Consider the following 24,792-nt stretch of genomic DNA (forward strand, 5'->3'; position numbering starts at 1 on the left):
CTTCGCGGCGCAGACATTGTGTTTTTCAGGGTTTCTAGCGGCAGCAGACGATGCGCACGAGGCAAGATTCTTCGTCGACTTAGCGCATGCATGTATCTCATTTGAGGTCCAGACGGATTGCAGCGCCGACATCACAATCAAATTTCCCATTGTCATGTGCACGCTGATCCTTCTGTGTCTATTTCCCCGCAGGCCGGTGTGGCCGTGCGGTTCTAGGCAATTCAGTCTGGAACCGCGTGACCGCTACGGTCGCAACTTCGAATCCTACCTTGGGCATGGATGTGTGTGATGTTCTTAGGTTAGTTAGGTGTAAGTAGTTCTAAGTTCTAGGGGACTGATGACCACAGATGTTAAGTCCCATAGTGCTCAGAGCCATTTTTCTCTTTCCCCAGATTCACGGATCCCGAGGACAGAGCGGCCACAGCAGTGGCCAGAGGATGTCATTACGACACCACGGGGCGACCTCATGGAGCCTTCAGCTCCTCCACCACCTCTCGTCCTACCGGCAGCCGGATCCACCCACTGCGCAGCAGCCGACGCCTTCTATATCTTCGTATGGGCCTCAGGAGGTGGACGCGTACCCTTTTGGGCGCTTTCATGGAGCGTTCCAACCAGAGAGCAGGCCAGACGGCGAGGTATGACCGGATATCTGACGTCTCCTGCGCCACAACTCCCGGTCCATCGCAGTGTCCACGCTCCATCCTCCCCTCCCGTTGTCGTGCTCCGTATACGACATACGACGACGGTCCGTCGCTGTGGAAGGGAGGAACATTAAGGCGTAAAGTAAAGTGCCGGCACACCAGTCGGGAACGACAGGGAAGAGAAGGCTGTGGGACAAAGTCAGCGAATCGCACGTTAACCAGACCTGCCTCCAGTACGACAACGCGACAACATCGTCCCCTATGTGAAGAGGACATAAGCGCCGCGACCTTGTGGTCACAACCAGTACGGTGGCAGCTTCACGTTAACTCCAGCCATTTCGCTTGTACTCTCTATGTAGCATAGACTTGGGATTGTTTATACTGAAGAAGATTATTTTGTATGTGTCACTTTGCTTGCGACACATCTGTGTAATTGCGAAAGTTAAGTATTTTTATTTTCTTGTTGTTGTTGTTGTGGTCTTCAATCCTGAGACTGGTTGGATGCAGCTCTCCATGCTACTCTATCCTGTGCACGCTTCTTCATCTCCCAGTACCTACTGCAACCTACATCCTTCTGTATCTGTTTCGTGTATTCATCTCTTGGTCTCCCTCTACGATTTTTACCTTCCACGCTGCTCTCCAATACTAAATTGGTGATCCCGTGATGCCTCAGAACATGTCCTAACAACCGATCCCTTCTTCTAGTCAAGTTGTGCCACAAACATCTCTTCTCCCCAATCCTATTCAATACATCCTCATCAGTTATATGATCTACCCATCTAATCTTCAGCATTCTTCTGTAGCACCACATTTCGAAAGCTTCTATTCTCTTCTTGTCCAAACTAGTTATCGTCCACGTTTCACTTCCATGCATGGCTACATTCCATACAAATACTTCCAGAAACGACTTCCTGACAGTTAAATCTATACTCGATGTTAACTCCTGATAATTTCTTATTGCAATAAAACTCATTGATACGACTTCATTCAATGTTTTTGCAGTGAACCGAGCATGAAAGCTTCCTAGACACTACAATCTGCAACGCTCTACAGCAAAAAATTTGAAGCAGTACACCATGATTTCCCAGACTTAAGAGTAAGCTCTTCCTAGTCCTGTCTTCCTCAGTTGAAATATGTAAAAAACTTTAAAAAGCAATGTAAGTATGTTGTTAATATTTGAAAGCGTTGTTCCTCAGTTGATACTTCAGTTATGTTTACTAGGATGATAGTAAAAACTCTGTCTTTTGCAACTGAACGTTTGTTTTGTTTATGTCCAAATAAGTTTCATCTATTTTTATTAGGCATCAGCAGTAGCAATTTTCATTTTTCTACTGTCTTCATATATCCTTGGGTTCTTCAGTAGTCACTAAATGCACACATTGTAGGTATCGAACTGAACTCCACAGAAAGTGAGCAAGACCACACGCTTTGCGCAGCAGGGCAGGTCGTGTGTGGCGAATTTTATAAATGTGACCTACTGTCAGTTGGGTACCCATGCCGTGCGCATCTAGTATCTACCGAAGAACCCATGGATTCATGAAAAGAATAATAAAAAAATGGAAACCACTAATGAAGCCTGGTATGAATAAGCAAAACATATCCTGTTGAAAACGGGAGGATAGATAGTAATTACATGTTCCACTGATCATTTGAGCCATTCTTTTACGGTAATGATGTGGAACGAGTCAGTGTACCGGGTGTGTATACGTGGTTAGTGTAAACATTACTGAATATACATTTTTGTCCTACAAATTCAACTGCACTTAAAAACTAGGGCTTTTTACACAAGCTATCATTTTTTAACTAAAACTTAGTCAGTGAGATAGAAGGAATTGTTCAGGAGAAATGATTTTAGATTAGATTTAAAACTTATTGTGCTACCTGTCCGATATTTAATAGTGTTAGGCAAATAACCAAATATTTTTGCTGCGTGTTGAGCTTCTTTCTGAGTCACTGACAGCTTTAATAATAATTTTCCTAGTGTTGTAGATATGGACATCTCTATTCTTTGCAATTTTTGGTGGAATATCTTTGAGGAATTTCATTGTGGAATATATGTATTAGGGTAATTGAGTTACAAGGCCTATGCGATGACTCCGGATGAACACCACATATTATTCTTACTGCTCGCTTTTCCACAATCAATACTTCCTTTGTATGTGATAAATTACCCAAAAAATTATTCCATAAAACGTTATTGAGTGGATATATGGCAAATATGTCAGGAGGTTGCTTCGTTCGTTTCCAAGATCAGCAATTAGACGGAGAGCAAAAGTAACTGAACTTAATTATTTGAGGAATTTAGTAATATGCGTTTTTTCAGTTAAAGTTTTCAGCCATATATACATCGTAATGCGGAGCATTCAGTCCTGTTTACTGACTCCTGTTCATGTGGTACATCAGTCGCTGGTATGTCTCAGTTTGCACAACTGAATATAGTGTGTTTTCTCAGAATTAAGGGAGAATCCATTTGCAGAAAATCACTTAATTATTCATTGAAAACAATAAATATTCAGTTCCAAATGACGAAATTTTTCTTCTCTACATGAGAAACGTAACAGAAATGTAATTATTGACGTGAATTTTGTACGAGCAGAGATAAGATTCCTCCAGTGTTCACTATATTTTTGTGGACGTATCCACGCGGCAAAAATTTAATTTGTCAAATGAAAGTGTCTCTTCCAAACTAAGGCGACATTACTAGACGAGCAGCTGTGTAGTTCCCTGTGTGCAACCTTTTTGTCGTTGAATAAATGGACGAGAGAGTAGTTTCTGTAGCTGAAGGGTCAGGTAACTGCGTAAATGGAGGTAAGTTGTTGTGTGCATGGTATCAAGTGGAGCAGAATGTGGGTAAAGTCAGAGGTCAGCCGCCGCTCATAGCCTGGGGCAAGTCGGGCGTAAACTCATTAGGAAATGTAAGGACTCGCGTTACATGCCGTGCCTCCAGCAAAGAGCGTTCCCAGATCGGTGTTTTGCTTTATAATTAATCACATCAAAGACAACATTCACCATTAAGCAATTTCCATTTTGCTACATGCTGCGTGAATGTTTGTGTTTCGGGGTCACTGTTCACAGACGTATAATCATCGTGGTCATAATTGCATTACCTGGCCATTCCAAAACACATTTTACTGAAAGATACGTCGCTAAAGAAATAAAAAATAAAGAAGATCTTTATTTACAACAAATGACTTAAAACTCTGTTCGTCACTTTCAAAGGTATATACACAGGGTAAATTAATTCAAGTGTTGTAAGAAAATATTATATTGAACCATAGACGGTCAAATTTAGTTTCGACTGTGTAGTAGCGTCGCTGCTCTACAGTGATCGCTGATCCAAGATGTTATGGGTAATGTGTTAGAGTAATTTTATATCGAGAGATGTATGGAGGGCTCTCAAGTGTGAAGACGTGTTTTCTCTGATGTGTGCTGGATTTATACTCACTCTCTGAGGGCAGTAATGGTTTTTATTTGCAAGATACTATGATCTCTAATAAGTGTAAAAGGAATCTCAACACAAGTTGGAAATAATTAAGGTAAAGAAACTTGTTTTGTTATTAATGCAATGCACGTATTCATAAGTGATGATTGAGATAATGTATTGCACTCACATCCAATTATTTTGTAGAGCTAGTTGTTAAAGTGTAATCAGTTTATTGAGTATGTTAATTGCGAAGATTAATAAGTTTCAAAGGGTCAAAATACAAGTTTTAAACTTAGTGCCATATTGTTATCCATCCCAAGTCAGTACTAGTTCCCAGATCCGTGTCATTTTTGATTCACTATTTTTCTGAAGAAAATATTGTCTCAGTAATATTCGATTGAATTAAAATGTATGCTAAGCAACAACCTTGCACAATTGCTTTTTGCTAACTATACAACTTAAAGTACTAACAGAGAGCAGAGCGAAGAGCATTAGCATTGCGGAGATAAAGGTAAGCAATTTTATTATTTCAGGGCTAGCATTCATTAATCACAGGGACCATTATTTTCAAACTATCAAGTTTTGTTTTATTACCAGGGCCAATTTCAAATCAATAGTGTTGCATCACATCCAGTTTTTGTGTTACGCAAATTGATGCAGTTTTGGTTTGATTCAAAGTTATTGTCAGTTTATGTTCTTGCAGCTAAATTTAATATGCACTCTCACAGTTAGAAATGTTCAGTACAGGCAAAGCACATAAGCGACGAGATAAAATACACGTTCACATGAAGTTCCCTTTCAAACGGTTGTGTTTCAGAATACTGTCTGTTACGTAATTTCAATCATATTTTAAACGTACATCTTTCAGTTATTTCAAACTTACGTGTTTCAATTTAATCTGCTCATACGGCAAAAGCGTTGGTTTCCGTGGCTGGATGACATTTCAGTAAAATCCTTCTAGGTGTGTGTCAGCGTTATGTGTTACAAAACCACCAACGTCTCTGCTGCAACTGCAGACAGCCTTCATCAGCGTGACTTCATATTACCGTTATAATTAACATAAATCAACCAAAGAACGCCACGTACACCTTTAACATCGCTAAAGTAATTTCGTGTAATCGTACGAGGCAGCACTAGTGTGCTTTACGGGTCTGTATCATCGTACCAAGTAGCGGCAAAAAAAGGTATTACAACTTACCCATAATCGTTCATCTCAATATTAAACACGCCATTGTGTCTTGTGTCACTCATACAAATGGTTGCTTTGGTATTAAGGTAAGCATAATTGGTTGTTTTTGCCACTGTATTAAGGAATATCTATATAAATCGATACTTCTTCCTGATTCTTCAAGGTTTTTCTTTAAGATTACAAACCATAGTTTTTAATAATATTTGTAATATTAGAGAAACGAATCTATACACGTATGAAGTTCGTGGTAGCACTTTAATGCCGTGGTGGCGTTATAGGTGTACTAACAGCAGTATAATGGCGTTATAGGTCTACATACAAAAGATTTTTGTTTCTACATTTATGCTACACTACCTAAATATTCTGTTTTTTATACATTCATATTATTAGTAGATAGGATGTAAAATGTAGACTGGCAATGGCAAGGAATGCGCTTCTGAAGATGAAAAATTTGTTAACATCAAGTATAGATTTAAGTGTCAGAACGTCTTTCCTGAAAGTATTTGTATGGAGTGTAGCCATGCATGGAAGTGAAATATGGACGATAAATAGTTTAAACAAGAAAAGAATAGAAGCTTTCGCAATGTGGTGCTGCATAAGAATGCTGAAGATTAGATAGGTAGATCACGTAACTAATGAGGAGCTACTGAATAGAATTGGGGAGGAGAGGAATTTGTGGCACAACTTGACTAGAAGAAGGGGTAGGTTGGTAGGCCACTATCTGAGGCATCAATGGATCACCAATTTAGTACTGAATGGTAAAAATCGCAGAGGGTGACCAAGGCATGAATACACGAAAAAGATTCAGAGGGATGTAGGTTGCAGTAGGTACTCGAAGACGAAGAAGCTTGCACAGGATAGAGTAGCACGGAGTGCTGCATCAAACCAGTCTCTGGACTGAAGACCACAACAACAAAAACATGTTATCAAAACAATCGTGTTGAGTAAAACTACTGTAGGAGCTGTAAATGGTATTTTCTTTAATTTTATATACCGAAAAGAGCTCTATGGTCGGAAGAACAGTTCAAGCTGCAGTGAATGCAGTAAACGAAGGAATGAGTGTGAAAGGAGCTTCAGAAGTATATAAAATTCCTTGGAGGGCACTACACAATCTACACAATCATACCACACTGGATCACGTGTCAGGAAACGTGGCCTTAATCCTTACCCTAGTAAGGAAATGAAAGAAAAACTATGTTCTCGTATTTTTTGATTCAGGAAGATTGGTAAGCCAATATTTGCGAAAGTTTTGCGTGTCTCTGTCTTTAATTTCTGCCTGCTTAACAGTTTACTACAACCTTTTGATATGTCACAGTGGTCTGCTGTCAGGAAGTGGTTGAGACTTTTCCTGCAACATCACACGGATATAGCTGGAAGAAAAACCCAAATATTGGCCACAGATTTTTCAAAGAAATTAAATAAATTTATTGTGAGAGGTCGTTTTTCAAATCTTTGGGGGGTCTTTTGATCGGGAAAGATCTCATGATAAAGCCAGAGAGGATATATAATATCGATGAGAAAGGTTGCCGGCTCACTACACATCACCACCAAATGGTTTGGTTAAGTAGAGGCTCCAAAATAGTGTTTATAGCTGCACCAGAGAATACTGAAAACGTTGCAGTTATTGCGTGTGCCAATGCTGTTGCTACTTCAATCTGACCGATGGTAATTTTCATCGGAGTACACCACAGAAAAGAAAATTAACGCAACAAGTCTTTGACGAACACTTGATAAGGTTTTTGTGCCGGATAGTGCTTTTGTTCCGTTTCATTCAGTGAGTCCATACACGAGGTCCTCGTCAGCTAACGGCAGTAAACATATCCATCCTGCTGTGTATCACTGTTAACGTAGAGCTAATACTGCCGGACAAACAACCCGAGGCAGGACTGAACAGTACTGAATGCAGGTGTAAAGACAGAGAGCAGTGTGGGCATTACTGTTCGATAGCAAGTACCGCGAGCGAATGGAACAAGTATGATTTCAAATAAGACACACAGCACATAGCTTTAAAATTCATGTTGTTGTGTTGATAGTTTCACTGCAACACAGATACATACTGTACTGATTCAATTACTAGCCACCGGAGACCACAGGCTCATGTACAAAAATACTCATATAATACCCTTGAACAACATCTGAAATTTTGTCGGTTAAAATCTGAGTCAACTTACACACAGAGTGACGGAAGGAACTCGCAAAATCACGATGTGGAGTAATGAAATTTCGGGAATACATTCGTCTAGGTAACATATTTAAGTGATTAACATTGCAAGATCACGCATTAAGGTAAACGCGAGATAAGCACTGCAAATGTGAAATGCTGGTATATTTATAACCGCTGTAACCGTCAGAATGTTGAATGTAAGCATTCAAACGTGCACACATTGTGTTGTACAGGTGCCGGATGTGAGTTTGTGGGATGGAGTTCCACGCCTGTTGCACTTGGTCGGTCAATACAGGGACGGTTAATGCTGGACGATGCTGGAGTTGTCTGTCCTATGTGCTCGACTGGAGGCAGATCTGATGATCGAGCAGACAAGGACAACATGTGGACACTATGTAGAGAATATTGTAATGTCTCCAAACGAACTTACAAATTTCTGGGGTTTATGAACACTGCTTCAATCTACCACTGTAATTTTATTAGTTGCGTAATAATTAATTCATACAATAACTTGTTTTATTTCAAGGAGTATGACACTGTATCCTGTTGATCAGAGGAGCCGACTTATAAAAAATGTTTGGGGGGGGGGGGGCATATTGGGGGTCTTTCCTCGGGAAATTTTCAAAATTTCAGATGAAAAATAGTGAGTCTTAAAGTTTTTTTAAAAGCATTTTAGAGTCATATGATCAACATTACAGCCCCAAAAACTGAACTCTCGGTAACTCGACACTCCGGGAAACTCGACAAGCCTGACACATTTTTTGGCTTCGAAAAAAAGAAATAAAACACAAACACGTACACTGTTTTCGTAAAAAGCTAGTTTACAGTAATAATCATCCTTATAGACCTATTAAAGAGCAGTGAATATATAGCTCTGAAAAGACTGAAATCATATTTACATAAATCCTAAACTGTCATTAAAATCTTATCAGGTATTTTTGAAAGGAAAGTGCAAGTATTAGTTGAGGACAAATTGGATGAAAATCAGTGTGGGTTTAGGCCTCTTAGAGGTTGTCAGGACCAGATCTTTAGCTTAATATGGAGAAGTGTTACGAGTGGAACCGGGAATTGTATCTGTGCTTTATAGATCTAGAAAAGGCATATGACCGGGTTCCTAGGAGTTAGTTATTGTCTGTTCTACGAGATTATGGAATAGGATGCAAACTTTTACAAGCAATTAAAGGTCTTTACATAGATAGTCAGGCAGCAGTTAGAGTTGACGGTAAATTGATTTCATGGTTCAGAGTAGTTTCAGGGGTAAGATAAGGCTCCAACCTGTCTCCATTGTGGTTCATATTATTTATGGATTATATGTTGAGAGCAATAGAATGGCTGGGTGAGATTAAGATATGTGAACACAAAATAAGCAGTCTCGCTTATGCGGATGACTTAGTTGCAATGGCAGATTTGCAAAGTAATATTTCAGAGCTAGATCAGAAATGTAAGGACTGTGGTATGAAGATTAGCATCTCCAGAACGAAAGTAATGTCAGTGGGAAAGAGATATAAACGGCCTGAGTGCCGAATAGGAGGAACAAAGTTAGAACAGGTGGACGGTTTCAAGTACTTAGGATGCATATTCTCACAGGATGGCAACGTAGCGAAAGAACTGGAAGTGAGGTGTAGCAAAGCTAATGCAGTGAGCGCTCAGCTACGCTCTACTCTCTTCTGCAAGAAGGAAGTCAGTACCAAGACTAAGTTATCTGTGCACCGTTCAATCTTTCGACCAACTTTGTTGTATGGGAGCGAAAGCTGGGTGGAATCAGGTTACTTTATCGATAAGATTGAGGTTGCGGATATTAAAGTAGCTAGGATGATTGCAGGTACTAGTAGATGGGAACAAAGGCAGGAGGGTGCCCACAATGAGGAAATCAAAGGAAAACTGGGAATGAACTCTATAGATGTAGCAGTTAGAGTGAACAGGCTTAGACGGTGGTGTCATGTTACACGCATGGGAGAAGCAAGGTTACCCAAGAGACTCATGGGTTCAGCAGCAGAGGGCAGGAGGAGTCGGGTGGACCAAGGAGAAGGTATCTGGATTGGGTTAAGAATGACTTTGAAGTAATAGGCTTAACATCAGAAGAGGTACCAATGTTAGCACTGAATAGGGGAACATGGAGGAATTTTATAAGGGGGACTATGCCCTAGACTGAACGCTGAAAGGCATAATCAGTCTTAAATTATGATGATGATGTCATTAAAAGAATAAAACATAAAATATTGTTGTCGCACAGTAATAGCACTTTCATTAATAAGTGAAATAGCTAATTTAAGCTTACTTTGAATAAGGCTCAGGGTTCATTAAATAAAAACAATATCTCAAAGTGAATGCTTTAATACAGTTAATAAAGATAATACAGTATTCCTAATACTTCCAGTCAAAAAGTATGTAAATAGAGGGTTTTAATTGGGTCTTACACTGTAAAGATATTTAAGTAATTGAAAATAACTAATACAGTACTATAGCAATATAGCAATACAGTACTAAACTAGTACTAATATTTCGAAACTGAAAATTTAACATTATGTATGTATTTAATAAAGGTTTTTAATATTGCTCTAAACGCCATTATTAGGGCTAGAGTGTCTTTAGGAAGGTGCAAATGTCGACCGTCTGACTGAATTACTGAATGTGAAGTCGTTCATGACTGGTTATACGTATATCCAGTTCATCCAAAACATCTCGATGGGCATGAAGAACAGCCAAGTTGTTCAATAGCTTCTGTCCCATTGTTAAGCGAAGATATGAATTCAGACGTCTAACGGTGCTAAATGACTGTTCTGCTGTTGCTGTCGTGATTGGAACTACTTGGAGAAGTTTAATGCACTTCACTACTTCACATAACATTTCTCCAACTGCAGGCTCCAGTGTAATGTACTTACTTACATCATGCATGTTTTTAAAGACCAGTTTTTTATTAGCGATATCTGCTAACATATTCAATTGTAAGAGCTGTCTCTCAATGCCCAGGTCATTTTTGAAAATCTCAGTTGATTTTTCCAAATTTGTTTCACCTCTGTTTACTAAAAGCAAGCACTCATGTTCAACTGCAATGACTTCTGTGAGTCCAGTTGAAGCAAACCGCTCAGTAATGCAAGATTGCACCGCTTCACAAACTTCAATGTAAATAGCTTTGTAGTATTCCTTTGGGGTTTTGAAGGTGTGCAGTAAGCTGGCTTCATTGTTTTCTTACTTCTTTGGTATACTTCGATTCCGAGGAGGGGAAGGATCATCAACTTGTGCATTGAATTTTTTCGTTGACATTCTCTACTGGGTTCATTGCATGACAATAAAGAAGTAAAATGAAGTAAGTCTTGAATTGTAACATTGACTGAAGCTAGCCTGCACATTTGTAACCTGCATCAGTTCTGTCCTCTGCAGAAAATGTTTCAAAAAACTCTAGAAGTTCTTCAAAGTTTTTCGATACTTTCAAGATACTAGAAGCTCGCATAGTCTATCGAGTCGGGCAAGGAGGTCGTAGACCAGCTTGGTCGTTGGCGCTCTCATAGCGTATACTTCTGAAAAGTAACATCCTTTTGTTGGATTCCCTTACGGTGTTTATTAAGTCCTTGGCTAAAGCCATAATACCCCTCATAGACGTAAGATGGCAGAGACTGTGAGCAACTCCCAAGTCTAAACTGTGAGCACTGCAGTGCACATAACGTGCTTTTGGTTGTATATCCAAAACTAACGTTTTCAGTCGTTTGAACTGAGGCCCATCATAGCACCGTGCTCTTAAGTTATCCATTGACAAATCAAGACGAGCAAAAATGTCTTTTACAATACTAAACAGAGTTTGTGATTCAGTGATTCGTATAAGCCAATAAAGTCTACGTTGGTGATTGAGGAATCTTTGACAGTATTAATACAAAATGACACTTGTTCGTGAATCGAAGAATCACTTGTTTCGTCAACCATAATAGGAAAATGTTAAGTCTTCTTGAGTGAAGCCAATACATTTCTCAACACAGACTTTCCTAGTAGATCAATGATCTCGTTATGAATATTGTGGGACATCGAATTATACCCCGAAAGCCCTAACCAATCTTTAAACTAACGTACGTCATTCTTCCAGAGTTCCAACAATTGAAAAAAATTTGAGTTTACATCTTAGTGCCCTCTAATTGCTAGTCGTTGTCAGCAAAGAAATTGCACGGTACTGAAAATTGTCTCAAGAGGTAAACGGGCTTTCTTCATATCACTATCTAAATGCTCATTCAATTGGGAGGCCACATTTCGGTTAGTGATATAATTTAGTTTCAGAGCACATTCGTTATACATAAACGTATTTTCATGAAGACGGAATTTTTCCAAACCCTTTTTCCAGTTAGAAAGCCCTACAGAAGTAAATGCATCCTCTTTTTTTGAAGAAAATTGTAAAAGACTTTTAGCATCTGCTTCTTTGCAATTTTTACAAAGCACTTTTTCGGTAGGTACTTCATATTCCAGCCATGTATATTTGATTAACCAAGACTTCTAAAACGATCTTTCCTTACCAAATTGTCCAGCTTTCGGCTGTGAACAGTTTTCGCCTGAAGACGACAAAGCAATTGACGACAAAATAATTGTTGGATGTTGACTTGCAGTGTCTTCAACTTCCAAGTGCGCCTTTTTGGTAACAAATTTATCCATTGAAAACTTGACTCACAATACACTAAGAGACTGTAGTAAACGGATAAGATACAGTCATATAAAATAGTCCACTAGACTCTTAAGTCAGAACACTAAACACGTCTGCAGGATGCACTGAACGAAACTATCCACACTGAATGACTGTGACAGCAGGGTGGGCTTAATATAGCGGTGGTATCGTAATGTTTCGAAGTGTCAAGGCGACGTGAGGCGGAGGATTCCAGGCGCTTCTGCTCCAGTCCTTTTGATGTCGACGCCGCCGCAGCGCTGACACGCCGGCGCCTGACTTTACCCGAAAGTTCGTGCACCGGGACAAGTTCTAAGTGTGCCTGCAGCACCATTACACTATCATAATTCACACTTGTTTTCAGTTGACCTGCTTACTACCATAATAATTATTTGTTTTAACTCATTAATGAATGTATTTTAAATGTAACTATACTCAAACAAGGTAAATAAAGAAATCCAACATAATTTTGTGATTTTACGAAGCATAATATAACTAATAATTTTTTAAATTATTGGGGGGCTCTGCCCCTCCAAACGAATTTTTGACGGGCTCCGGCTCCCTCAGACCCCATGGAGTCAGCGCCTGTGCTGTTGACAAATGTTAACAAGAATCCCTTTGCACTTCATCAGTATTTGGTAGCATTGAGTTGACTAGAACATTCATTAAGATGACAACAGCCACGAGACCGAATCTTCTTAAAATATATATCTTGTTCAAAAAGTAACTTCACCTTTTATGCAGCAGATAATGATATATTTTCGAAGTCAATGTTCATTCAATGCGGCAGTTTAAATTTTCCGCTCGTAGTCAATGACTGACGTACTGCTAACGATGTATGTTACCACCGGGCAGGCATAGCTTGATAAAATATGCAGAGTTTTCATTCCAACTTTCAGTTAAAATAATCAGTTAAGGAATCATTTTAAATTTTATGTTCTGAATCTAATTGAAGACAAATTAAGTACTTTAAACTTATGTAACAGGACTGCTAATTATAACGTTTCCGCTCTCCTATATCCTAAATACAAATTCAAACGTTACTTAAAGAAAAGTTTGTTTCCACAGTCTCCTACTTACGAAAACGTTATATGCTGTGTTACAAAATCTCATCATAGACGATAACTCCAGGTATATGTCCAGGATGTGTAGCACGCAGGTAGGTTGGCTGAATGCCCCCCTTGCAACCAAACACGGCTACCACTTGCATCGAGAGAGAATCAGCTTGCATCACAAATCGCAACAGACCACCTCCCTGCTCTCTCGCTTAACACCAGCGAAGTATCAACAGGCGGTGGTCAGGGGTCAGTGGAAAGGACCCCACGTTGCGTCTTGCTCAGAGCTATCCTTGAAGTAACCGATTTGTAACAGTTCGTTGTGTCATTGTGGTGCCATCAGCCGCTCAAATTGCTCTGCAGATGCAGTACGATGTGCTGGAGCCATATGGCGAACACGATGGTCTTCTCTGTCGGTAATGCCACGTGGACGTCCGGAGACCAATCTTCATGCAACCTGACATTCATATGATCACCACTGCCAGCAATCATGCACAGTGGATACATTATTGGTGTCTTTTCCCATTATACCAGAAGCAACATCCAATTTCTAGTAGCCCTATTACACGACCTTGTTCAAACACAGTGAGATTCTGATAATGACGTCTTTGTGCTTTAAAGGAATTCTTGACTAATATCAACTCATCACCTCGAACCTCAAAGGTAATAAAATCTCTCAACCCATACGTGTTTGACGCAAATCTGTTTTACATCCACATTGTGGCGAAATCCTCGTGGTGCGAAATTTCGGGTGTAGAGAAACGCCTACCAATTTCCGTTTATGTCGCACAACTCCTTCATAGTGCTGTGATTTTTTTTCCGTCGGTGTATTATGGACATCATCTTTCAGGTGTAGAAATACGCCTACCACTTTTCGTTTATGTCGCACAACTCCTTCTTGTTGTTACGATTTTTTTCCCGTCAGCGTATTATTGGAGCGTTCACGCACCGTTACACAGAATGTAAACGATAATTGTTTACAAAGTACCACAGTGGTGTGGAGGAAGTCTAGACAAATAGTTTGTTATGGGGCACTTACTTTCCATCTAGCCAGGAAACTACAACAAACTGGCCTCCATATATCACCTATACTACAGTGGAAGAACGGGACGTGCGATTTTTAATATTCTATCACTCTTCGAGGGGAAACTATACGGCCTAGCGAGAAAAGAAGTACAATTTCTTTTGTAGGAATTTTAATTTTTACTGGGATACTTCATGCTACCGGTAGCAGTTTTTGAATTATTCAAGAAAAAATACAATAGTGGTCTTAAAACAAAAGAAGACAATATCACACACTCACCCCCACCAGTCAGAACTTTTTGTGTGTTGTTCATGGCACTCCCTCCTACCACTATAGAATTAATTTGTGACTACACGAATTATTTCTCATATTCGACCTATTCTTCTCTTCATTTCCTGGGCTGTATTACGTACGTACTCTACCCTCAGGGTAGCCGAGAGCGCTAATGCACTGCTTCCAGGACTCGAGTAAGCGCGCCGGCCCCGGATCCAATCCGGCGGTCTAACAACGACGGCCGATATGCCGGCCGCCTGGATGTGGTTTCTAGGCGGTTTTCCACATCCCGCTAGATGAATACCGGGCTGTTCCCCAAGTTCCGCCTCAGTTACACGAGTCACAGACATTTGAAAATGTTCGCCTTATTTCATAACTTACACTAGACGCAGACAGCTGGGGTACACTACTTCCGTCCCAGGGGGTTAGGGGTGGCGGCAGGAAGGCCATCCGGCCACCCTCCGCAATTAGCACTGCCAAATCCGACATAACAAAGCCGACTCCGCGTTTGAGCGGGACAAAGACCCCGAGAAAGAAAGAAAGAAATTACGTACGCACTCTCCTAATAGCCTTCAGTGTGTGGTATAAACCAGATCTACTAACGACGGACCTATAATACTCCAGTCTGACGATTGCCTTATAATAGATCGTTTAAGATTTCTAGCACATGGAAACCATACAGCCACAGTCGATTCTGCGGATATCACAAATCATGAGTTGTGCTTTCACATGGAGAGCAATGTACAAGCAACCATAATGTCACCTCAATTTCCTAAACTGTCTCCATGATCAGTTTCCTCATGTAGCACAAAATACTAATGACACACAGTGAAACACTGGGATTTGTGATATAACCTAAAATAAGTCGCAGCCTGATTTCAGAAAAAAGTCATGCACTACCTTGTGTCGGAGTGATATGAAGAAGAAAATTACGAATGGACGCAACTTAAGAATGTTTATATCTGCTGGCACTACAAAAATTCAAATGGCTCCATGAACTATGGGACTTAACATCTCAGGTCATCAGTCCTCTAGACTTAGAACTACTTAAACCTAACTAACATAAAGACATCACACACATATACGCGCGAGGCAGGATTCGAATCTCCGACCGTAGCAGCTGCTCGGTTCTGGACTGAAGAGCCTAGAACCTCTCAGCAACAGAGACCGGCTGCTGACCCTACAGGACACTGTGGTACCGTAATAGGGCCAAATAAAAGTGTTTCCCAGAAAGTAATGCACCTCAGTTTCTTTCTTAGTCTAAAACAATGCTACGATTACGTATCTATTATTTGAAGTATCCTGAATGAGCGCTCCAAGCTTCCGTCACTTCCGGTAGATAGCACAGCTGCAGGACAGTTTCAAAATGGCGTCTGTAGGTAATATACGTTACAAGTAACATACCGTGATTGGAATTTCTCAGTACAAAGAATGAAACTGTGGGGAATATTCACAAACGCTTGAGCACAGCCTATGGATCACCTCCTATCGACAGAAGTACGGTTAGTCACTGGGCACGGAGGGTGAAGTCATGAGAAGGCGATTTGGCGGAGCTCCCCGATTTGCAGCGGTCGGGGAGACCATCCACGGCTGTCACACTTGATATGTTGCTTTGAGCTGATGTTGTCATCCGCGAGGACAGACGCATTACGACTCGGCACTGGAAGACATTTTGATGACGATGAGGAGGTGATTGGCACAGTGAAGCACTGGCTCCGCCACCATGACAAGGACTGATAGCGACAGGGCATACACGCCCTTGCTTCGCGCTGGAATAAGGCCGCAGAACGGGATGAAAAAATAGAGTGTGTAGATAAAACATCATTCTTTCTGTGTGTAATTCTCATTATGTTTAATAGAGAACTGTTTAAGAAAAAAAATGCGGTGAATTACTTTATGGGCAACCCTCGTACATTTCCAAGACTTTATTCACCGTCCGGTTTGACAGTGTAATGTATATACCAAGTCACATTTTGAGTAGTACACGTGGAATATAGTTCATAAAATGATCTTGAAACTGATAATACCCAGTATTCTCCATTACATCGTCTAGAGAGAAAAGCCTATGAATTTGGCGACTAATTTTAGGTTTAATATCCCTTTAAAAACAAAGCATTTAATTTTATTTTCATCGTTTTCCTTTCTGCGTGGGTTCATAGACCTAATGAAGGCTGTATTCTTTGAACAAATTTTGGACTTCAATAAAATTTTCAAATGGACACTGTATCTGGTACGTCGACAGCCACAATTGTGTAAAATTGCTACACCACGAAGATGACGTGCTACAGACGCGAAATTTAACCGACAGGAAGAAGATGCTGTGATATGCAAATTATTAGCTTTTCTGGGCATTCACACAAGAATGGCGCCGGTGGCGACACCTACAACGTGCTGACATGAGGAAAGTTTTCAACCGATTTCTCATACACAAACAGCAGTTGACCGGCGTTGTCTGGTGAAACGTTGTTGTGATGCCTCGTGTAAGGAGGAGAAATGCGTACCATCACGTTTCCGAATTTGATAATGGTCGGATTGTAGCCTATCGCGATTGCCGTTTATCGTATCGCAACATTGCTGCTCGCGTTGGTCGAGATCCAATAACCGTTTGCAGAATATGGAATCGGTGTGTTCTGGAGGGTAATACGGTACGCCGTGCTGGATCCCAACGGCCTCGTATCGCTAGCAGTCGAGATGACAGGCATCTTATCCGCATGGCTGTAACAGATCGTGCAGCCACGTCTCGATCCCTGAGTCAACAGATGGGGACGTTTGAAAGACAACAACCATCTGCACGAACAGTTCGACGACGTTTGCAGCAGCATGGACTATCAGCTCGGAGACAATGGCTGCGGTTACACTTGACGTTGCATCACAGACAGGAGCGCCTGCGATGGTGTACTCAACGACGACCCTGGGTGCACCAATGGCAAAACGTCATTTTTTCGGATGAGTCCAGGTTCTGATTACAGCTTCACGATGGTCGCATCCGTGTTTGGCGACATCACGGTGAACGCACATTGAGAGCGTGTATTCGTATACTGGCGTATCACCCGGCGTGATGGTATGGGGTGCCTTAGGTTACACGTCTCGGTCACCTCTTGTTCGCATTGATGGCACTTTGAACAGTGGACGTTACATTTCAAATGTATTACGACCCGTGACTCTACTATTCATTCGATCCCTGCGAAACCCTACATTTAAGCAGGATAAAGCACGACCGTATGTTTCAGGTCCTGTACGGGCCTTTCCGGATACAGAAAATGTTCAACTGCTGCCCTGGGCAGCACATTCTCCAGATCTCTCACTAATTGAAAACGTCTGGTCAATGGTAGCCGAGCAACTGGCTTGTCACAATACGCCAGTCACTACTCTTGATGAACTGTGGTATCGTACTGAAGCTGCATGGCCATCCAAGCTCTGTTTGACTACATGCCCAGGCGTATCAAGGCCGTTATTATGGCCAGAGGTGGTTGTTCTGGATACTGATTTCTCAGGATCTATGCACCCAAATTGCGTGGAAATGTAATCACATTTCAGTTGTAGTATAATATATTTGTCCAATGAATACCCGTTTATCATCTACATTTCTTCTTGGTGTAGCAATTTTAATGGCCAGTAGTTTAGTATGTTTTGATGGTCATATGGTACATCTTCAGAATGACAGCGTCGTTATAATCAGGCAGCCGTGAAGTAAAAACATGTTTTTCAGTAAAATGCAGGCCTAAAGCAATCATTTCCAATGCACATGTAGCTCTCCAGCAACGTTTTTCTTAGCTGTCATGGATCGCAAAGTCTGTTCAAATAGTATAGGTTTCGGACTACACTAACCCATAATTTGGAGTAAAAATGTGTAACTAAAAAAAATAGCTTAGTTATGGACAAGAACCATACTACAAAATACATGAGTCCACTCTACATTAACAAGATTTATCAGAGAAATGTCAATGCATTTGGGAAAGGTAGAATTGGGCTGATAGCATTCTACACTAATAAAAAAACAAAAGTGCAGTTAATACGGTGATGATGTTTGGTTTATGGGTCGCTAAACTGCACGGTCATCAGCGCCCGTACAAACTCCACTTTTTACACAGTCCTATTTTTGCACAATCCACTCTAGCCGCTGTCTAGAATGTTTATGATGATGATGAAGTAATGAGGGCAACACAAACACCCAGTCCCCGGGCAGTGAAAAATCCCCAACACAGAAAGGAATTGAACCCAGGACCCAGAGGCAGCGATGCTAGCCACTAGACTACGAGCTGCGGCCTACAGTTAATAAGAACACGTGAGCACACAAAGATAAGAAAAAAGAAGGCTCAAGACAGTGGCCTAAGGTACGTAGGACACACTGTGAGAAGTTTTAAGAAACGTTTTGAAATACATCTTGGCAAATTTAGACTTTACCACCGCAAAAAATCATTCACACGAAGAACATAGTTCACAAGAACCTTGAAATTTATGACATCCACGTATTCTTCATGAGACAGTCAAGAGAAAAGGAGCCCAACTTATCAGCAGCTGTAAATTTATTTAAATGCATTTAATACGCTAGCAAATTTTCTGATTGTGGAAAATAACACCTACAGCTTCAGCTCTTTCAGCAACTTTGTATATGCACTTCTGCTAAACACTAACATGTTTTGTAAAATTCATAACAACTGAATAGATGTACACCACCCATCCTAAAAGTTGTAGGAATGATTTTGTTTATGGCCTACAAGCGACATCACCATTGAAACTATGGTGACAGCTTGAACTACCAACTGTAAACAGCAGATGAGCTTCGAACATTCAGCTGTGAACAGGCAGGGTTAAGTAGAGGGTGTGTGGCAGTTATGTTCGTCAGCCTTGTGTCGCAAAGTGCAATAGAGTATCAAATGGTTCAAACGGCTCTGAGCACTATGGGACTTAACGTCTGAGGTCATCAGTCCCCTAGAACTTAGAACTACTTAAACCTAACTAACCTAAGGACATCACACACATCCACGCCTGAGGCAGGATTCGAACCCGCGACTGTAGGCGTCGTGCGGTTCCAGACTGTAGCGCCTAGAACCGCTAGGCCACCATGACCGGCAATAGAGTATCATTTCTAAATCAAGTCTTTAGAAAAATCTCGAAAATATTTTGAAGAAGAAAAAAGTGTGTGAAGTCTGTCTCTCTGATCTTGACACCTGAACAGAAACAATGACGCGCGGATGCCGGCGGTGACATGATTGACATGAAAAACATGGACTGTTCATTTATTGAAAAAATGTCACAAGGGTGATGAGGCTTACTTTCAGTTTAATTATTGCAGTTGCCTACATCAGAGACAGGCATTCACTCAGGGGCAAACCTATTGTTCTCCTTCGATTGACAGGTCATTAATGTATTGTTCTCTTGTGATTGACAAGTCTATAACGTATTGCTCTGCTAAAAGGACCCTTCCTTTTGATTGCCAGGTCCTAAACCTATTGTTCTCCCCTTCCCCCCCCCCCCCGCCAAACCCTTCATGAAACCTCCAATCCATCCCCTCCTCCTCGGTGCTACAGGTACACTTCCAGGTCTGAGTTACTGGAATAGCCTCATTTGATTGACTACATCAAATGCCTGCCCCTGATGTAGGCAACCCGCACTAACAAAATGCGCTGAAACAAAGCATGCCCCACAACTCACGGTACTATTGCATGATACATAATACATGCATGAGGACGCAGAAAGTCCATGACATACTGTTGTCATGCCACAATACGCTCAATCACTACCATCTATGAGATGAAGTCATACCTGACGACTCTCAATACAGTGAGGACAAGAGTAACTTCACTGTGCCGCTGAAAACATTGGAAGAATGGGATCCCTCTACAGGTAGCCGCCATAGCCGCCAACGAGGGTCATCTGGAGTAGAGCAGAGCTGTGGTTCAAAGTTCCGACCCCATTCACCAGTGTCCTTCTTTGTCGGTCTCGGCACCACTCCAAACGTAGCAGTTCGTAGTGTGGTGTTAACGGCAGCCTACACGGGGGACGTTACTACTCTAGTCCAGCTTCTGCTAATCTACAGCGGACAGTGCAGGATGATACACTGCATGATTCGACCAGGCGGCGGAATGGAGCTCCCCAATAAGCACCGTTTCCTGCTCTTGTCAGGTGTTAATAACGCTCTGTCATGTGAGTATGCACCACCTCAGTGGTCATTGCACTTCTGATGCCCCCTATATACCCTATCAGGACATGTAACAATACTGAACGTGACCAATAGCAATTCACTCCAGCTGTCGTTCTACCTGTCTGAGAGAATGGCAGCTCTAACTTCTTACTACTCAACGACGCTGTGTACATGTACGATGTTACTTCGACATCCCACCGAGTCTTCTCGAGAATCACTTGCCAAAATTAAAGCAACAAACGGAACTCTGCAAGGTTGTGTTCATTTTGCCACAAAACAGTATAAACAGATGGTAGTAAAGTAGTAACAATGTAAAGAATGCAACGCGCAAATAACTGCAACATGTATAACGGCAGAAAAAGGTGTTCTTCGTTTTTCTCCAACTTAACGGATTTTTACACAAATGCTGACAACTGGTTAATGTGCTCAGTATGGAATGTGATCACCTCTGGCGCCAATAGAGGCCTGACAACGACGGGACATGCTGTAAATGATGTCATCAATCTCGCGTTGAAGCAGTAACGCCCATTCTTCCTACGGAGCTCCTCACAAGTCTTAGAGACTGGTTGGTGGATGCTGACGTGATGCAACCCGTCTTAATAGTTCATCACAGACGTGCTCTGTGAGATTCAAATCGGGTGAGCGATCAGGCCACACCATGCGTGCAATATCTTCCGTTTCTAAAAAAAAGTCATACACCCGTGCTCTATGATTTCGATCATTTTCTACCTTGGCAACAACTGCGCCTGAGATCCCAAGTCTCTTCACGGTACCTGACAGCAGCTGAATCTTCACCCATACAGTTTCGTGAAAAATTCTTTAGTGGTCAACATAATACCTGCACACACCATTAAGGATTCTCCTCGATATCGGTCTTTTTCCACAATGTGTGGGCTCCGAAATCGTGTTCCACGTGCCCTCCAGATGCGAAACAGTCGGCAATCACTCCCCAGAGCAAATCGGGACTCACCTGTGAAAAGAACATTGGCTCCACTCTTGACGTCCCCTTCCGTGAAGACACGCCAGAGGTAAAACAGACATCGGCTGGAGTGGCCGAGCGGTTCTAGGCGCTACAGTCTGGAACCGCACCACCGCTACGGTCGCAGGTTCGAATCCTGCCTCGGGAATGGATGTGTGTGCTGTCCTTAGGTTAGTTAGGTTTAAGTAGTTCTAAGTTCTAGGGGACATGACCTCAGAAGCTAAGTCCCATAGTGCTCAGAGCCATTTGAACCATTTTTGGTAAACAGACAACAGGTCTCCAACAATAAAGGCCACTCTGCTGAAGCCTTCTGTACACCGTTTGACACCGTTTGCCTCTATACGATAGGTCCAGGTGCCGCTGCGATATCAGACACCAGCTGCAGTGCAATACTAAAGCGATTGCGTTGTTTCCTTACAGCCATGTAACGGTCCACTCTTTCTGATGTCACACTTAGTCGGCCCTGTCCTGGACTGCCGGATACAGTGTCGGTCTCTATAAACTGTCACCTCATCCGAGAAACAACACAACGATTCTGTAGGCGTCTTCTCTGTACCATACTGCACAGTCTGTGACTGTGTACACAGCGATTGTGGATGTGGGACTACCCTGCAAACACTACCCCGCTTTACAGGTGCCCTGACGTCATTGCTGGCGTGGTTGTCCGTTGATCGAAATGCCATCTTCCGTGCAGAACACGATCGTAACGACATCTGTTGACAGAATGAGATTTTCACTCTGCAGCGGAGTGTGCGCTGGTATGAAACTTCCTGGCAGATTAAAACTGTGTGCCCGACCGAGACTCGAACTCGGGACCTTTGCCTTTCGCGGGCAAGTGCTCTACCAACTGAGCTACCGAAGCACGACTTACGCCCGGTACTCACAGCCTTACTTCTGCCAGTACTTCGTCTCCTACCTTCCAAACTTTACAGAAGCTCTCCTGCGGATCTTGCAGAACTAGCACTCCTGAAAGAAAGGATATTGCGGAGACATGGCAGAAGTAAGGCTCTGAGTACCGGGCGTGAGTCGTGCTCCGGTAGCTCAGTTGGTAGAGCACTTGCCCGCGAAAGGCAAAGGTCCCGAGTTCGAGTCTCGGTCGGGCACACAGTTTTAATCTGCCAGGAAGTTTCATATCTGTTGACAGTTTGTGTGATTATATCGTGAATTAGTCACAGGACAGGGAAATAGCAGTTTGTTGCTTTAATTTTGGATCTCAGTGTATACTGAATCGTACTGGTCCTATATCTTCATCTTCATCTACATAGATACTCCACAGCAGAGAATCTGCGGTCACTGTAGCACTACTTCGAATTTCCTTTCCTGTTACAGCCGCAAACAGACCGATGGAAAAACGACTGTTTATACGCCTCCGTAAGACCCCTAATTTATCGAATCCTATCTTCGTGGTCGTTACGCGCAACATACCTTGGCGACAGTAGAAACGCTCGGCAATCGGCCTCAAATTCCGGCTGAACAGTCCATTGAGGTACACTCGAGCTACTTTTATGTCAACAGACTTCTCTACTTTAACAACGACACGCTGTGACTCTTCAAGCTATTCGTGAAGCTGGTCGTATTTTGTTAACCATGCGATTGTGGAAATCAGTGTCGAAGGACTTCCAGAAATGATGGAATCTGCATCAGTCAGGGTAATTGAAGGAGGGTTTTGCAATTTATCAGCTTCCTGAAGGATTCGTAAAACGAATCTCTACCACTTTTGCTTTCCCTAAACTCATTTGTGTAAAAATTTGTTAAGTTGGAGAAAAACGAAGAACATATTTTTCTGCTGTTATACATGTTGCAGTTAGTTGCGCGTTGCATTCTTTACACTATTACTACTTTACTACCATTAGGAAGTCGTTTCTTAAAGTATTTGTATGGAGTGTAGCCATGTATGAAAGTGAAACGTGGACGATAAATAGTTTAGACAAGAAGATAATAGTAGCTTTCGAAATGTGGTGCTACAGAAGAATGCTGAAGATTAGATGGGTAGATCACATAACTAATGAGGAGGTATTGAATAGAATTGGGAAGAAGATGAGCTTGTGGCACAGCTTGACTAGAAGAGGGGATCGGTTGGTAGGACATGTTCTGAGACATCGAGGGATCACCAATTTAGTATTGGAGGGCAGCGTGGAGGGTAAAACTAGTAGAGGGTGACCAAGAGATGAGTACACTAAGCAGATTCAGAAGGATGTAGGCTGCAGTAGGTAATGGGAGATGAAGGAGCTTGCACAGGATAGAGTAGCAAGGGGAGCTGCATCAAACTAGTCTCAGGACTGAAGACCACCACAACAACAACAACAACAGTCGTATTTGAAGACGGAGTGCTTTTAACACGAAGCGGCTAGTATATGATACACCCTGCGATATTTAATAAACAAGAAGGTGTAATCGACACAGTTTGCGGGCAAATATACAAACGATAAAAATAATTCCAAGATTTGTTACTTTATTCTTCTGACGTTTTATGATTGAGCGAGCAAATGATAGCTTTTCAGAAAATGTGTGCCACTCATTTACATCATTTAAAATATCGTCTCTGTCGGCTTGCTGACCTTTTTTCCCTTCTTCTAAGTGTAAAGGGAAAATTCACTGAAGTAGAGAAAGGCTTACTTCACTGCTCCAACACTGTGCCAGCACAGGCGATGTAGGCGTCAAATGAAATTTTTGAAGTACCTTCGTTGGCGATGTGCGTCGCTTAATGACGCCGTCGAAGTCGCCGTAGCCGCTGCAGGAGATTGCGGAGCAGGTTCTGAGACCCTCCTCCAGATCTCCAGCCCTACCCTCTCCCTGCTCCTCCAGCAAATCTGGCCAGACGTTTTAATATACTATGCCTTTTCCTTGAAAATTGCTTTCATAAAGATCAAAGGCTCGGTCTTACTAAAACAATTCGGAACGGTGGACGAGCGAACGCCTTTTAATTAGACTCTCGTCGGTTCTTCTCATAAATATTCATCGCGCTGACCTGGTGTTAATCGCGCAGCTAATTAGCTGGGAGGGGCTGCCGGGGTGGGGAGGTGATGAACGGAATGGTGACTGCCCGGAGCGGCCAGCACGGCACGGCACGCCCACGCGTGCCACGCGCACAGTCACACACACACACAACACGCACTCACACCTGAGCGCGTGCCAGCTACTAATTTGGGAGCGCGCACGCTCCGGTGGGTCGGAGGCCGTAATTTAGGGACTCTGGCCCCGTAATGGCCGGACAGGTAACTGCCCCGCTATGCTTGGCAGTCGGTGCCATCTCCGTAAC

General features: G+C 42.1%; 1 non-coding gene across 1 annotated transcript; it reads left to right on the plus strand.

The window, feature by feature from the left end:
• The first annotated feature begins 22,562 nt into the window (after positions 1–22,562).
• On the plus strand, positions 22,563–22,637 carry Trnas-cga (transfer RNA serine (anticodon CGA)). Its single transcript has one exon. It is a non-coding gene; the product is annotated as a tRNA-Ser (tRNA).
• The last annotated feature ends 2,155 nt before the right edge of the window (positions 22,638–24,792 follow it).

Source organism: Schistocerca serialis, chromosome 8, assembly GCF_023864345.2.
Source record: "Schistocerca serialis cubense isolate TAMUIC-IGC-003099 chromosome 8, iqSchSeri2.2, whole genome shotgun sequence".
In the NCBI taxonomy this organism is placed as follows: Eukaryota; Metazoa; Arthropoda; class Insecta; order Orthoptera; family Acrididae; genus Schistocerca; species Schistocerca serialis.